Consider the following 14,726-nt stretch of genomic DNA (forward strand, 5'->3'; position numbering starts at 1 on the left):
TTATTACAATATTATTGACTATATTCTTTATGCTGTACCCTACATCCCCATGACTACTTTGTAACAACCAATTTGTACTTAATCCCTTCCCCTTTTTCACTACCCCAACCCCCCTCCCGTCTGGAAATCATCAATATATTCTCATCTATGAATTTGTTTCTGTTTTGTTTGTTTGTTTGTTTTATTCTTTAGATTCCACATATAATCGAAATCACATTGCATCTGTCTTTCTCTGTGTGACATACTCCACTCAGCACAATACCCTCCAGGTCCATCCATGCCACCGCAGATGGCAAGAACCTATTCCCTTCCATGGCTGAGCAATATTCCATTGTATATATGTACCACCTTCTCTTTATCCATTCTTCCATTGATGGACTCCTAGGCTGCCTCCACATCTTGGCCATTGTAAACAATGCTTCCATGAGCATATGGATGCATAGGTCCCCACAAGTAGCGTTTTGGGTTTCTTTGGATAAATACCCAGAAGTGGAATTACTGGGTCCTTTTTTGTCACTTGTTATAGCCTTTATTTTAAAGTCTATTTTTTCTGGTATAAGTATTGCTACCACAACTTTTGTTTGTTTATTTCCATTTTCATGAAATATCTTTTACCATCCTTTTATTTTCAGTCTGTGTGTGCCTTTCAATCTGAAGTGATTCTCTTGTAGGCAGCATATGTAAGGGTATTGTTTTCTGATCTATTCAGCCATTGTCTCTTTTGATTGGAGCATTTAATCCATTTACATTTAAAGTAAATGTTGATATGATAGATGTGTAGATATTGCCATTTTATTATTCATATATATATATATTTTTTTTTTTTGTCTTAAAGAAATTTCTCTAACATTCCTTGTAATACTAGTTTGGTGGTGATGAACTCTATCAGCTTTTTTTTGTCTGTCCTTCAATTTTAACTGATAGCCTTGCTGGGTAGAGTAATCTTGGTTGTAGGTCCTTGCTTTTTATCACATTGAGTATTTTGTGCCAATCCCTTCCAACCTGGAAATTTTCTGTTGAGAAATCATCTCACAATCTTATGGGAGCTCCCTTATAAGTTACTAGTTGCCTTTTTCTTGCTGCTTTTAGGATTTTCTATTTGTCTTTAATCTTTGACATTTTAATTACGTGTCTTGGTGTCAGCCAGTTTGGGTTCATCTTGTTTGGGACTCTGTGCTTCCTGGGCTTATGAGTCTTATTTCCTTCACCAGGTTAGGAAAGTTTTCAGTCATTGTTTCTTCAGATAGTTTTTCAATCCATTGCTTTCCCTCTTCTCCTTCTGGTACCCCTATGATGTGAATGTTATTACTCTTGATGTTGTCCCAGGGGTTTCTTAAAATTTCTCATTTTTTTTATGTGTTGTTTTTTTTCCCCCGCTATATTGATCAGTCTTCCAAATGGCTGATTCAATCCTCTGCTTCATCTAGTCTGTTGGTGATTCATTCCAGTACATTCTTCATTTCATTTATTGTACTCTTCACTTATGACTGGTTCTTTTTTATAATTTCTATGTCCTTTTTTGTAATTTCTATGTCCTTTTTTATACTTGTTGTCTCTCTGTTTAAGTGTTCAATAAATTCCTTGAGCATCCTTATAACTATTGTTTTGAAGTCTGTCTCTGGTATGTTGCTTGCCTCCATTTTGTTTAGTTCTTTTTCTGGAGTTTTTGCCTGTTTTTTCATTTGGGACCTATTTGTTTGTTTTCTCATTTTGGCTGCCTCTCTGTGTTTGTTTCTATGTATTAGGTAGATCTGCTATGTCTCCCAGTTTGGCCAAGTGGCCTTATGTAGTAGATAACCCTGTGAGGCCCTAGCACAGTCTCCCTGGTCACCTGCTCTGGGTGCTCTAAGAGAGTCTCTTGTGTGGGTTTTGTGTGCCCCCCTGTTATAGTTGAGCCTTGATTGCTATTGGCACATCAGTGGGTGGGATTGGTCCTCAGGCTGATCAGCTATGGGGTTTGGCCACGTCCACAGGTTATGGGCTGCTGTGGGGGGGTCTTACCCCACTACATGGGATTTGCCATAGAGAGCTCTGGTACCTGATGAGACCACCCTCTGTGTTTGCCACTTGTGGAGCTAACTAGGCGGTAATTTGCTGTGGTTTGAAGCCATCCTCCAAGTATTTTGGTTCTGGAGCCTCTTGGGAGGGTCTCCAGTGCAGGCCCATGTCACCCACTACCTGTGACCAGCCAGGGACTACCTGATAGGAGCTACAAAGCGATTTGCAGTTGGTTGCTGCCTGTGCTAAAGTTGGAGGCATGTGGGAGAGGCCACACTGCAAATAGAGGACGGCTGGCCCCAGTACCAGGCCTGGGGTAGCTCTGCAAAAAGCCAGGACACCTGAGGCCTGCTGCCACCTGCTGGTTCTCTTAAGGTTCAGCTGCTGATACAGCCTCATGCAGTACATGAGTTGGATGAGGCAGGGTCTCAAGGAGTCACTAAAGTAGAAAGAGTTGTGTTCACAGGTTAATGTAGACTGTGGTTTGGTGCCAGTGCTGATCCTGGAGCAACTCAGCGAAAGTCTCAGAGCACACTGAGGCCAGTCACCACCTCTGCGAGGCCCTGCAGACTCCAATAATTTTCCAAGAAAGAGTGCAATGTAGGCATGGCTGGCTGCTCAGGAGAAAGTTGCTCCAGTGTTGGGGGAGTGGGTGGGGTGGGGTATCAGTGAGCCAGCAGGATGTAGCAGTGAAGCTCTACAGTCAGTCAGATTCAGATTTGGCCACGTGGGGGCGGGCTCAACACAGGAAAGATGGTGCCCAGCTGCCAGTAGCATGGGAGAAGGACCCCACTCAGGGAAAATGGCTACTGTCCTCCAGCTCTTACCTCGAGTCTGCCCCTCTGTATACCTCCAATGACCCCGAGTCACTGTTCCTCTGCTGGAGCCCAGGGTGAGTGCCTGCCAGTGAAAAATTCTATGCACGGGTTGTTTAAGAGGATGTATGGGATTCCTGCAGCGTTCTGTCCCACCTGGATGGTTGGAATCCACACTGCTTTTCACAGCCAGATGTTCTGGGGGCTCCTCTTCATGACACCAGTACACTGGGCTGGAGAGGCCGGTGCGGGGCTGGGGTTCGTTGCCCCTGGGGGAGAACCTCCGCTGCTGAGATGTTTCTCCTGATTCTCAACCACCACACGGAGGTTTGCATCCAGCCTGTTTCATGTTTCCACCCCTCCTACCAGTCTCCACCTGGCTTCTCCTTTATTTCCTTAGTTATAAAACTTCTGTTCAGCCAGACTTCAGATGGTTTTCCAGGTTTATTATTCTATAATTTACTTGTAATTTTAATGTGTTCACAGAAGGAAGCAGTCACAGTGTTTATCTACTCCGCCATCTTGGATTTTACTTATCTGGTTTTCAACTCTGATCATTTGAACTCTCTTGACCATCACTGGGTATAGGTTTCCTGCACAGAGCTTCCTTGCACTTCAGTTTAGTTTTAGAATATATATATTTGACCTTTGAAATACACAGGACCATTTACATGCAGATTTTTTTCAATAAATACTAAAGACGTGTTTTCTCTTCTTTATGATTTTCTTACTAATAGTCTCTTTTCTCGCTTACTCTTTTTTCTTTATTGTAAAAATATAGTATATAATACATATAACATACAAAATAGGTGTTAATTGACTATTCATGTTATTGATAAGGCTTCCAGTCAAAGGTAGGCTATTGGTAGTTAAGTTTTGGGGGAGTAAAAAGTTATACATTGATTTTTGATTGTGTGGGGGGGCCACACCCCTAATCTCCATGTTGTTCAAGGGTCAATGGTGCATATATATATATATATATATATATATATGTATATGTATATATATGTGTGTGTATATATATATGTGTGTGTGTGTGTGTGTGTGTCACATATGTATATGTTCAATGTCCCTAGTTAAATTTAAACTTAATGGCATGATAGGTATATTATGTCTTTGTTATCTGACATCTGAATAGCAAAATGCCCAAAAGGTAGTTGTTCATGGTTCAATCATTTGACAACTATATTTGAATGCCACCTATGTACAAAGCATGCCTCATGTGCTAGCTAAATGGCATTAATAAGACAGACACAATTTCTGCAATTCAGGTTCTATAGACTTAAGAGGAGATGAGTATCACAAAGAAGGTAAACATGTTTCTATGGTGAGGTCCACAGTCTTTTTCTGTCAGGACCAGTGTGTAAATCTGTTTGGATTGCCTTCACATGGTCTTGGTTGCAACTACTCAACTCTGTTGTAGTGTGAAAACAACCATAGACTGAACATAAACTATTGGTTCTTGCTGTGTTCCAGTCAACTATAGACACTGAAAATTGGATTCCATAAACTTTCCATACATCAAAAAGTGTTTGATTTTATTCTGAACCACTTAAAAATGTAAACATTATTTGCTCACAGGCCTTACAAAACCAGGTGTCTTGACAGATTTGGTCCACAGTCAGCCCCTGATCTATGGGACAATATAACAATCAGGACCTAACTGAACTGTGTTTTTATTTGCAATAATGACATAAGAGGCTATATCTTAAGACAGAGTTGTATAGCCATTTTCGTTTTAAGTTCATTCTGTGTCAGAGTGTTGGCCTTCTTTTCTTGGTGTTTGATGTAGCATGTTGGGGGAAATGAGCAGCAATTGGTCAAAGTTAACTGAAAGTTTACATTTTTCTATGTAATGTTTCTTATGCTATCTCCTGTTGTTTCTTCCAAGACAATATCAAATGAATTAAAAGACAGAAACTTGCTCCCTCCATCCCCAAATCAGAGCACTTATTGCCAGCCCAGCGTCCTCCCCAACCTCTCCCCCAAGAAGTACTTTTATACAGTGTTGTAGGAGAAGTTCGTAGCCTCCCCAATACGTGACCACAGCTTAATCCCTAAATTGTAGGGGTGGGAGCATCAAAAACCCGATTTCGATACCTTTTTCCCAGTAACATGCTGAGTAATTCCACTTTTGTTTATTATTCAGAACTGAAGAGTGGCAAAACGAGAACAGGTTCAGTATTAGCCCTCCTTAGATGTTAGTAGCATTAGCCCATGAGATAGGAGTCATTTGACTAACCAGCTTGATTTTAAAGGACCTACTTGCAGAACTGAACTATTAGTTATACACAGAGATAAGCAGCAGCACATTCCTGACAGTGATCTAATCTCTAAATGTTAAAATATTGGTGTGCCCTTATTGTTGATACAACACTCCTCATCACTCCTGTGGTTATCAGCTTCAGAAAGCAGCTGGAGGTAGTGAAAACAAAAAGGAAAATTGATGGTATGATGGTGAGATGTCACAGGAAACCTGAGGCCAGAAAAGGACCAGGCTTATGTGGGGCCCTTGCTGGGACTGGGAAAACCATTAAACCCTGAGCAGGACAGTGTATTCAGCTGTGCCCCACTATCCTCTGCAGCCCAACTCTCTCTATGCCTCCATATAAATGGTGAGCAGAAAGCGACATCCATAGCCTGAGCGTACATCTCTACTATGCATGAGACTAGCCTCCACAGACCCACTAACTCTCCCAAATATACATTCCTGTGACAGAGAGTGCCATGGTGCCATGGCCTTGCTCTGGTCAGTTCACCCTGCCAATCATACGTCCCAGCATGATGGGGTTAAACAGCAAACTCTAGGAAGCCAGAGGGATTGTTACTGAAGTTACTCTACATTTGGGGCAGGCTGTGTAATTTTTTTTAAATGTTGGTTATACCGACAACCAATTCCCTGGAGTGTTTATTCAGCACACACTTCGTGACCTTGACTTTTCTTAGTTTGCAGAGTCACCAAAGGGTTTCACAAACCAAGCACCTTTACAAGAAGTCATCTGATTATTAACAACTCGGAGGAAGAGACAGAAATGTAATTTTTCTTTTCACCTTCCACAAGTCACAGTTGATAACTTCAACAAAAGTGGCTTACGGAAAATGAAGCAAATTTATGTTAGAACTGCCTCCCTCTTTCCCTTTCTCTCTTCTGGAAACGCAGACGTACGTACACACTGTGATCATGTTTGCTTGTAGTTTTACTCTATGAAAGGCGCTCACAGGTAATTGAGAATCCAGTTCCAGGTTCTATCATAAGCATTCTTTCAGAGAGAATTCAAAACCCAAGGGTCAAATGCCTGCTCCGTGCTTCTTTCCATTAGGGGGAAATAGCCAAACTTTTTTTTAACAGAAAATTTTATGTGATGACTTACCTCTCAGTATTTTTAAGTTGATAGATTTTAAAGTAAAATCTGTCTTCTTTCTTCCCACCCCCACGTACATCCATCCGCTGCCTCTGCCAGGCAGCTTCCCAGACATGAGCCAAAGGGGGATGATTAAGATCAGACTTGTGCCCTGTGATGACCTCAGGTGCCGAGGGAGGTGAGAGGTCAGACAGACGGTTAGCATGCAGTTGGTTTCATCATTGCCCTGTGGGGACATGTTCTGGGTGCTCTGTGACTGCCCAACAAGGCCAGCTAATCCAGCCTGAAGAGAACGGGGCTTCAGCAGCATCTTCCTGGGCTGAACTAGGTGACCGTGAATGGTGGGGCAGGACTTCCTGGGCCGAAAGAGTGGCAAGTACAGAGATACAGCAGAGAGAATGAATCCAGACTCTTTGAAAGCAGGAGTCCTCAAACTTGAGTGTGCCTCAGAATGCATACATGGCTGGGTAAACATTGCTGGGTGTCCCCCGAAAGTTTGAGTCAGCAGGTCTAGAGTGAGCCCCGAGAAATTGCATTTTTAACCAACCCCCCCCCCCCCCCCCCCCCGGTGATGCTGGCGCTCGTGGACCACCCTGGAGAAGCACTGCTTTAAAAATCACAACCAGGCAGCCTCTTTCGCTCGTTCCAACTGGGCTGTGCTTTCCAGGTTTTATCAGTTTGGTGTTTATATCCACATGTTCCCACAGAAACCAACTTTGAGTTGCTTATGTTTAGTAAGACATCCACAAATGTGCCATGTGTTCTTTTTTCAATCTGTAGATTCCACTGGCAAGGAAGATAGGACTCACTGAATTGAAAACCAGTCTCCTGGATAAACTGTCTGGTCAGGTGCAGGGCCACAGGCTGGCAGTGCCCCGAGTGCAGAGCCAGAAGCCATGAAAGCAGGAGAGGAGAGAGGACTGGCCTCTTCCTCTCGGCCCTCCAGCCCCCTCAAAAAAGTACTTGCTGGTCCAAAACAAAACCAGTCGCGCACCCAGGCCTCCAGGCTCCCACGCAGCTTCCTATCTGGTCATTCTGCTTTAAGAAAATTCTCTCCCTCCCCATTCCCAAGAGCAGCAGCACTAGTCATACTGGAAGTTATATCTGTTTCTGAGAGCCATGAAAATACAATGGATACTTTCAAACATCTGCTTATTGATGTTAATTTGTATGGTATTCCTGTGAGTTCAGAAGAGGAAACAGACTAGTTTTCAGCTGAGGAAGCAGAGGGTAAGGTGTTTAGTGGTGAAGGCAGAAGAAGTCAAGTGATAAAGAAAGAACCCTAAAGCAGAAAGGATTTAGTGCGTTACGAAAGTGGCCTACAAATGGCCAAATAAAGTGGGAGAGAGGAAAAGATAAATTTAGGGGAAAAAGGGGGAAGAGGTGGAGGAAGGAAAGAATAAGTAGGAAAATAAAACAAAAGTGCAAATCGATTGGGGCTCTGTCCAAAAATAAACCTGGGTCACCGTTCGGGTAGTCATCAATTGCCTCACCCTGTCTTCAATCGCATTTCCCCAAGCTTCCTACATCCTAAATCAAACAGAAAAATCCATATCTGCAGACTGTACCATAATTTTCCCAGAGTTCTTACCCAAACCGCTGACTTGAAACTCACACTCAACCATCTGCTTTCTATGCCCTTTGAATAACTATTTAAAGTAAGTTGTGTGAGCTCCAGTTTCACCAATGGAAGAAAACCTTTTTCGTGGTTTTGTCTCTGCAAGGCAGAAGAAGAGCCAGACCATTTGTGAGGTACTAGAGCAAAAGAAGCACTGGGCAATGTAGAAACAAGAGTTCTACAGAATTATAGCTGAGAAAGCACATTTTACCCGTGAGAAAACTGAACTCTACAGGGAAAAACTACTTGCCCCAAATCATCTGCTAATTAGGGCAGAACTGCTCCAGCTGCTGTGGTGGTGGTTTATTTTGTTTGCTTTTACTTTGTTTTGAATTCAGAGGTTTCCTGGAGATGCAAGTCATAATAACTATAATTGTTTAACACTTTTTGGGTTCTTGCTATGTGCCAGACGCTGTTCAAATATTGGTTCACTGAATTCCCGCACAGTCCTACTAGGGAGGTGTCAGTATCATCTCCTTTACCACCTAGCAAATGGAGATACAGAGAGAGATAGTAACTTGCCTAAGCTCTTTCACATCACTATTCATGCATATTTAGGGAAAAATGAGAGTGGCTCGATTGCTAACGGGCACGGGAACAATAAGAAGGCAAAATTGAAGGAGAATCTCATCTGTGCTAAATGATAACCTGAAATGCACATGTCTTTATAATATCATATAGGTCCGCTACTACGTGGCCATGTGTCCTAGTGTTTTGTCACAGGCCATGAGCTGCTAGAAAGCAAGGCCCCTGCAGACCCTCGTGCCATGCTGTGTGCATGTGCCAAGTGTCGGTAAACCTATGGTGAATTAAATGGTGTGATTTCTCTTCCCAGAGACTCCACAGCTCTGAGGCTACTTGTTGCATGGAAAGAAATCCCTTCAAGATTATTTCAGGATGATCTTGTTTTAGTAGCTCCGAAAATACATGTCCAAGTATTTCCCTCATCATGGGATGTTGTCTTTGTGGCTCAGGAGAATTGCCTGCTTATTTCCACCCCCTGCAGTCTAGATGCAAAGCACATTTAACCAGTTACTCCATAGAATAAGTGACATTCTCCCTCCCACCCACCTTTTGACTCATTAATGTAAAGTATAAAACAATCTGCTTTCTCAATAGGCACCATCTTAAAGCTCATAATGCTCCTCCAGCCAGTTTTTTCATGGCTTCACTTTTCAGTCTTCATCTTCCAGTTAAAAGCCGCCTCACTGGAGAGTGGACCCTGCCCCACACCATCTAAAATAGCCCCCCCCCCAATTTACACCCTTTTTAACTCCAACGCAGAGCCTTGTTCATTTCCTTTGTGGCACCACAGTTGTATCCATTTGTTTTTTTTGAAAGATTCTCTTTTCTACGACAAGGGAACCTTCCCTTTGTCTTGTTCTCCCCAAAGCTAGCACAGAACCTGGCACCTTTATTTATTTAGCAAACACATCCTATTTCCTTGGTGCCCAGCATTCTAAGTGCTTTATTAATTAATTTAATCTTCTTTACAATCACACGTCCAGGTATTCATTACTCCATGTTTTACGAAGGAGGAAACTGAGGCATAGAGAGGTTAAGTAATTTGCCCAAAGGCACAAAACTAGTACTGGTATGTGGTTTTGAACTCATACAGTCTCTCGCTGGGTCTGCCTTCACCCATCAGTTTAACAAATTCGTACACATTCAATTCTTTTTTGTTAAACATATGAATAAGTTAAAGAAATTGAAATGTAAGAAAAAGAGCTGAGAGTGAAATGTCTCCCACCTACTACATCTGCTTTTCTGGCACTCCACTTCCACATCTATATTCATATTTATCCCCACCTCTAATTTTTGATTTTTTTTTTTTGAGGTATTATTGGAAATACTTTTCCCCTCTTTATTTTTTTTCTAATGCAAATACAAAACACACTGAGAAAGCTAGAGCTCCAAAAGAAATGTATTCATCATATGAAAAGAGAAGTCCGTCAACAAACACACACATCAACCTAGTTTGAGAAAAAGTTTTGTCTTCCAGAGGAGAGATACACTTGCCTGTTTTAGGTTAAGGTAACTATAGCCCTCAAAATATATGCCCACATCTTAAGCCCCCAACCTGTGAATGTTATCTTATTTGGGAAAAGGGTCTTTGTTGATGCGATGAAGTTAAGGGCGTGAGATGAGGTTATCATCCAGGATTATCGATGTGGGCCCTTAATCCAGTGACAAGGGTCATGATAAGAGACACCCAGAGCACAGATAGAAGAGAAGGAGACCACGTGGCTGGGAGGCAGAGATTAGGGTGATGTGGCCACAAACCAAGGAATGCCTGGGCCACTAGAAGCTGGAAGGAGCAAGGAAAGACTCCTCTCCTAGAGTCCCTGGAGGAAGCACCTTGACTCTGAGTATCTAACCACTAGCACTGAAAGAATACATTTCTCATGGTTCAAGCCACCCAAATTGTGGTAATTTGTTATGGCCGCCGCAGGAAACCAATACACCGACACGTGAAGACTGCAGTAAGTGGTCTCAGTTTCATTAATGAAGCTTTTTGAGACTGATTTGGTTCATCTCTCTTATGTAAATGGATGGTAAAGGTAAGAAAAACAGCTTACCACGGGTGTCTGAAACTTTCTTTTTCCTTTTAGTTATTCTACCTTTACTTTGCGTGTCTGTGAGTGTAAATTCAATCCAGCAGTTGTATGAGGCTTACTGGTAAATTTTAAATGCTCATTTTGCTGGGTAGTCATTCAGTAGGTCTTCAGTGCATGTCTATTCTGGCCCTTCACGTTCTCTGGCATTATGGAGAGAAAACAAAATGGAAGCCTGTTTATAATTTCAATGCTCCCTATTGTTTCATTCTCTTCAGCTAGACTGTAATTCCTTGAGTTGAAGGAAAACATGCCTTGAAGTTTGTTAAATGTTCCTCAAAGCCTTACGATGCCGAATTTGTACTGGTGACCTAAAATAAAACAATAAGTTGTTATTGGTGTAGAAATTTACTAGGGAGTAGCAGAGAATTGCAAGTCCGGACAAAGAAGCTACAGCAAAAGCCATCGGCAAGTCCCACACACAAAGGAGAGGACTGTTATTTTATGGGGCAAAAGGAGGAAGTTGGAATGTTTGTTTTGAACAAAAGTCCATTGGAGAAAAAGGAGAGTTCGGGGAGGTGACAGTTTCTTGCTGGCTGAGTGGCTGGGCAGTAGGTCACTTGTAGGAAACGCAGTGTACTTCTTTCCTACTGGGGCCTGTAAATGATGATTTTTTTCCTGTGGAAGCTTCTTCGGTTGGGGTCTCAAGTGGTACTGTGTGAGCACCCCCTCTGGCCTCCCAGCTCCCTTTTAGTGAGGTTTGCCCTTATTAATTTTCCTAGTAGGAGACATGCACAGTGAATTCTTGTTGAGCGGCTGGTAGAAAACAAGTGGACTATGCTTAGCCCCCACCAACACATGTCTTAATAAGACATGAATCATGCCAGCGGTCTCCATTCATTCTTACTGTCAAACAGCTAACAATCCAACTGCCTGTTTAGAATCTGATTGATTAAAATGGGGGATGGGGAGGTGACCAGGTGGAATGCCTGAACATAATTTTTAGAGATCTTTGGAGAAATGCTAACAGGCAGGTGCCTTAGAAGAAATGGACAATAATTGATATTCCTGAACTACCCTCATGCTACCCCGTATTTGGGGGTATCTTGATTCGGCAAATGTCTGAGATAAAAGACATATGCCAATCTTCTAGGACAGTAGTTCTCAAACTTTAATATGTATTAGACATACCTGGAAGGCTTGTGGAAACACAGATTGCTGAGCCACATCTCCAGAATTTCTTATACAACAGATCAGCAGTAGAGTCCAGAATTTTGCAGGTCTAACAAGTAACCAGGTGGTTCTGATACTGCTGGTGCAGGGGCCATACTTTGAGAAACACTGGTCTAGCAAAGTCCTGTGAGTGAAGTATATAATCATCTATAATCAAATTGGTTGGCTTGTTGACTGTTATTTGGGATCATATCTTGTACCCCGAGAGAAATATCACTACATGTTTTAGTGCTAAAGCCCTTGGTATGTTTTTAGCAGCAGATAAGTTTATTCAGTGACAACTTTGGTACCAAACAGTAACTTTCTACAATGTCACATTGTGCTTTAATCAAGTAGAGGGTATATCTGCTTAGTGCTTCCCATGAACGTACAGGTGACTAAGCTATTAACCCTCTGTCAACACAACACCTGCTGGATTTTTCCCTTAATGGCTTCCATTCTGATAAAGTGTAAAGCGACTCTAAGCCAAATAGCTAACTGATCCAAGTACCCTGGGCTGAAATTGTTCTAGGTCTCGCTCCTTCTCTGGTCTGTCAAATGGAAACACTTCTCTGGTTCCTCACTTGCTTGTTGAGGGGAATGTGATTAAAATGCTCTCAAACTATTGCTAAGTGATCAACAAAGTCCTGTTAGGATATTTAGTCCCACATAAGCTGCTCCTGTTAAGTATGCTTTGTTATTTCAAGTCAGAATAAGTCACGTGATGGTGATAGTTTTGAGAAAGTAAGGAAGACAAATAAGGTTCCTGAAGTTTGTTGCAGTAGTCTAAGCCTTGAAGATCATCTCTATGCCCCAATCTTGGTGACGAGAGAAAGGAAGGTCTTGGATTGCAGTCGTAGGCAGCACGAAATGTGTTGAGCTGTGGATGGCGGGAGAAAAGCAGTACCCCGTGGGCGGGAGATGGTTGAAAGACCAGTGATTTTCCAGGTATGTGCATTGAAGCTTCCCGACCCTGATGGATATGTAGTATTCTAATTTATAATATCCCAAGAAAGAAAAAAAAATAGACGTTCCCATGGAAACATTTGATCAGGGCCAGCTCTTCTGTCTCATTATCATATCTTATTTAAATATTTCCTGTAATCCCGTTAAACTTAATCCTCTGTGTGTCTTCTGTCTTCAGAGCCATGGATAGCATAACATCTGGTCAGAGGTTTTCTTTAAATAAATTGTAGAATTGTTGGCAGTTCCATCAAATTCCATATATCTGCTTCTGCTTACAATAATTCCAAATCTAACAAACATCATGTGAAAATTTCATTAGCGTTCATTTCCAGATCTCTCATTAAGAATTTTAATTCAGCTTCACCTAACATTCGTTCAAGAACCACAGTGAACACCTGCCTGCAGCTGGATATTGGTCACATCTGCTAATTGTATTCCAGCCGGGTCCCAAGCACCACTGGGCTTCTGTGTGCCTGCCATAGTGTCACCATTGTGCCAAATTCATGGAGAAAAGTTCCCCATAAACATTCCTTTGACATATGAATTTATCAAAGTGACCTCCTCTTTGTTATTTATCATTCTCAGAAAAACTGAATCCTCTAAATGTGATGCTTGCATGTCCTAATTTGTCCCTTTGTCCTCATGAAGGGACTGCTTCTGTGACTTAGTTTCTTGATGTTCCCTGTGTTGGGTCCCTTGACTTCTGGCTCTGCATCTCTTTAAATTATTCTTCCCTTTTTAAAATGTGATCATTTGATGGCATACAGTGGGAACTCATGGGTTCTCAAACAATTTCCAAAGCTGATTGAACCTTCAGAAACCTATTCCATTGGAATGCATTATACCTGGGTGAATTGCATTTCCTTCCTCACAGCATCAGAATTTCAAGCCATTCTGTTTGCATATGTTTGTTGAGATGAGTTTGAAGAGAATTTCATTACCTCCATGTATATAAATGCACATCTTGAGTTCCTTAGATATATATAGAGTTTTGAAAACTTTCAGTATTGCAAGCCTAACTAAATCATCTCAATCTTTATTGGAATCAGAGGCAGATTTACTATGAAACTACTAAAGCTAAAAATTCAAGTTCTCTCGCTTAAATGGGCCTGCCTGCATGTTTTAAATTCCTAATTTTGTATTCATGTTGTTAAAAGGGGACAATAAAGTTATAGATGCTTCAGTCTCCACAAAGTCTGCCCCTGATTGGAATATACTGAAATACAAATTTTATAAAATGCCTTTTCTTTTACTAGTCTGTTTTTATAGTTGAAAAGTTTTGTTGTTGTTGAGGTAGTGGTGCAGACGGTCATTTTGGTGTTTTTCTCTGGAGACAAATGCATTCGGACACCAACCGTTTCAATTAGAACAGCAATGAAGAATACACTGGGTAATGCTACCTGTTCTGGTGCAAGATCCTATGCCTTCACGGGGAAGCCACGTAGTGATTTAATCAGCTGGCCTGAGCAATTAATTTTCATCAGTAGTTGCCCACAGCCAGGTTTCCTGCTTTGCTGGGGTCAGAGAAGGAACATGGAGATTTCAGTGTTACTTCCTCTAACGTGTAACGCCTGCCCAGAGGACACAGCCCACCTCGGTGTACAGATATCCCAATTTTGGCTTGTGCAGAATGGATGAACCAGGCCACACCAGTGATGGAGAACAATGGAGTACTGCGTCATCTCCATGGCAGCTGGCAACCATGACCCATTCTGTTCACTTTAGAAGTGGCCATCAGTCCTGGGCTGGGATATGCTGAGCCTGTGTCCAAAATTAACCAATTCTAAATGACTCCCGCCAGAGGACATCAAGCATAATGAGGGAGATAAGAATGGAAAAGATGATGCTTGCATCAAGGTGTAGAAATTTAAATTCAGGAAGGGCATAACCCTCTTTCGTCTTGAATTCTCTTATAACCTGTTTCCTGATTCATATATTGACGAGTAAAGAGGAATCAAATATGTTGATTCTAGAGCCAGCACTTCATGAACACAAAAATAATCGCATGGTTCATACCAACTACAGGAGGACCCCACTACACTGTAGTATATTAAACAAATGGGAGTATGTTTTGGGGTCAGACACAGTCCATATTCCCAGTACTGCTACTTAACTAGTCCAGTGTCCCTTGGGCAAGTTCTTAACCCCTCTGTGCCTTAGTTTCCTCAAACATAAAATACTAAGAATATCTACTTTACCG

At 41.9% G+C, this 14,726-nt stretch overlaps 1 protein-coding gene across 8 annotated transcripts in view; it reads left to right on the forward strand.

The window, feature by feature from the left end:
* Window positions 1-14,726, forward strand: part of CHRM3 (cholinergic receptor muscarinic 3) — a 437,857-nt gene that overhangs the window by 409,256 nt on the left and 13,875 nt on the right. The window lies entirely within an intron of this gene.

This window comes from Rhinolophus sinicus, chromosome 6, assembly GCF_057876585.1.
Source record: "Rhinolophus sinicus isolate RSI-liver-muscle chromosome 6, RSI-T2T, whole genome shotgun sequence".
Lineage (NCBI taxonomy): Eukaryota > Metazoa > Chordata > Mammalia > Chiroptera > Rhinolophidae > Rhinolophus > Rhinolophus sinicus.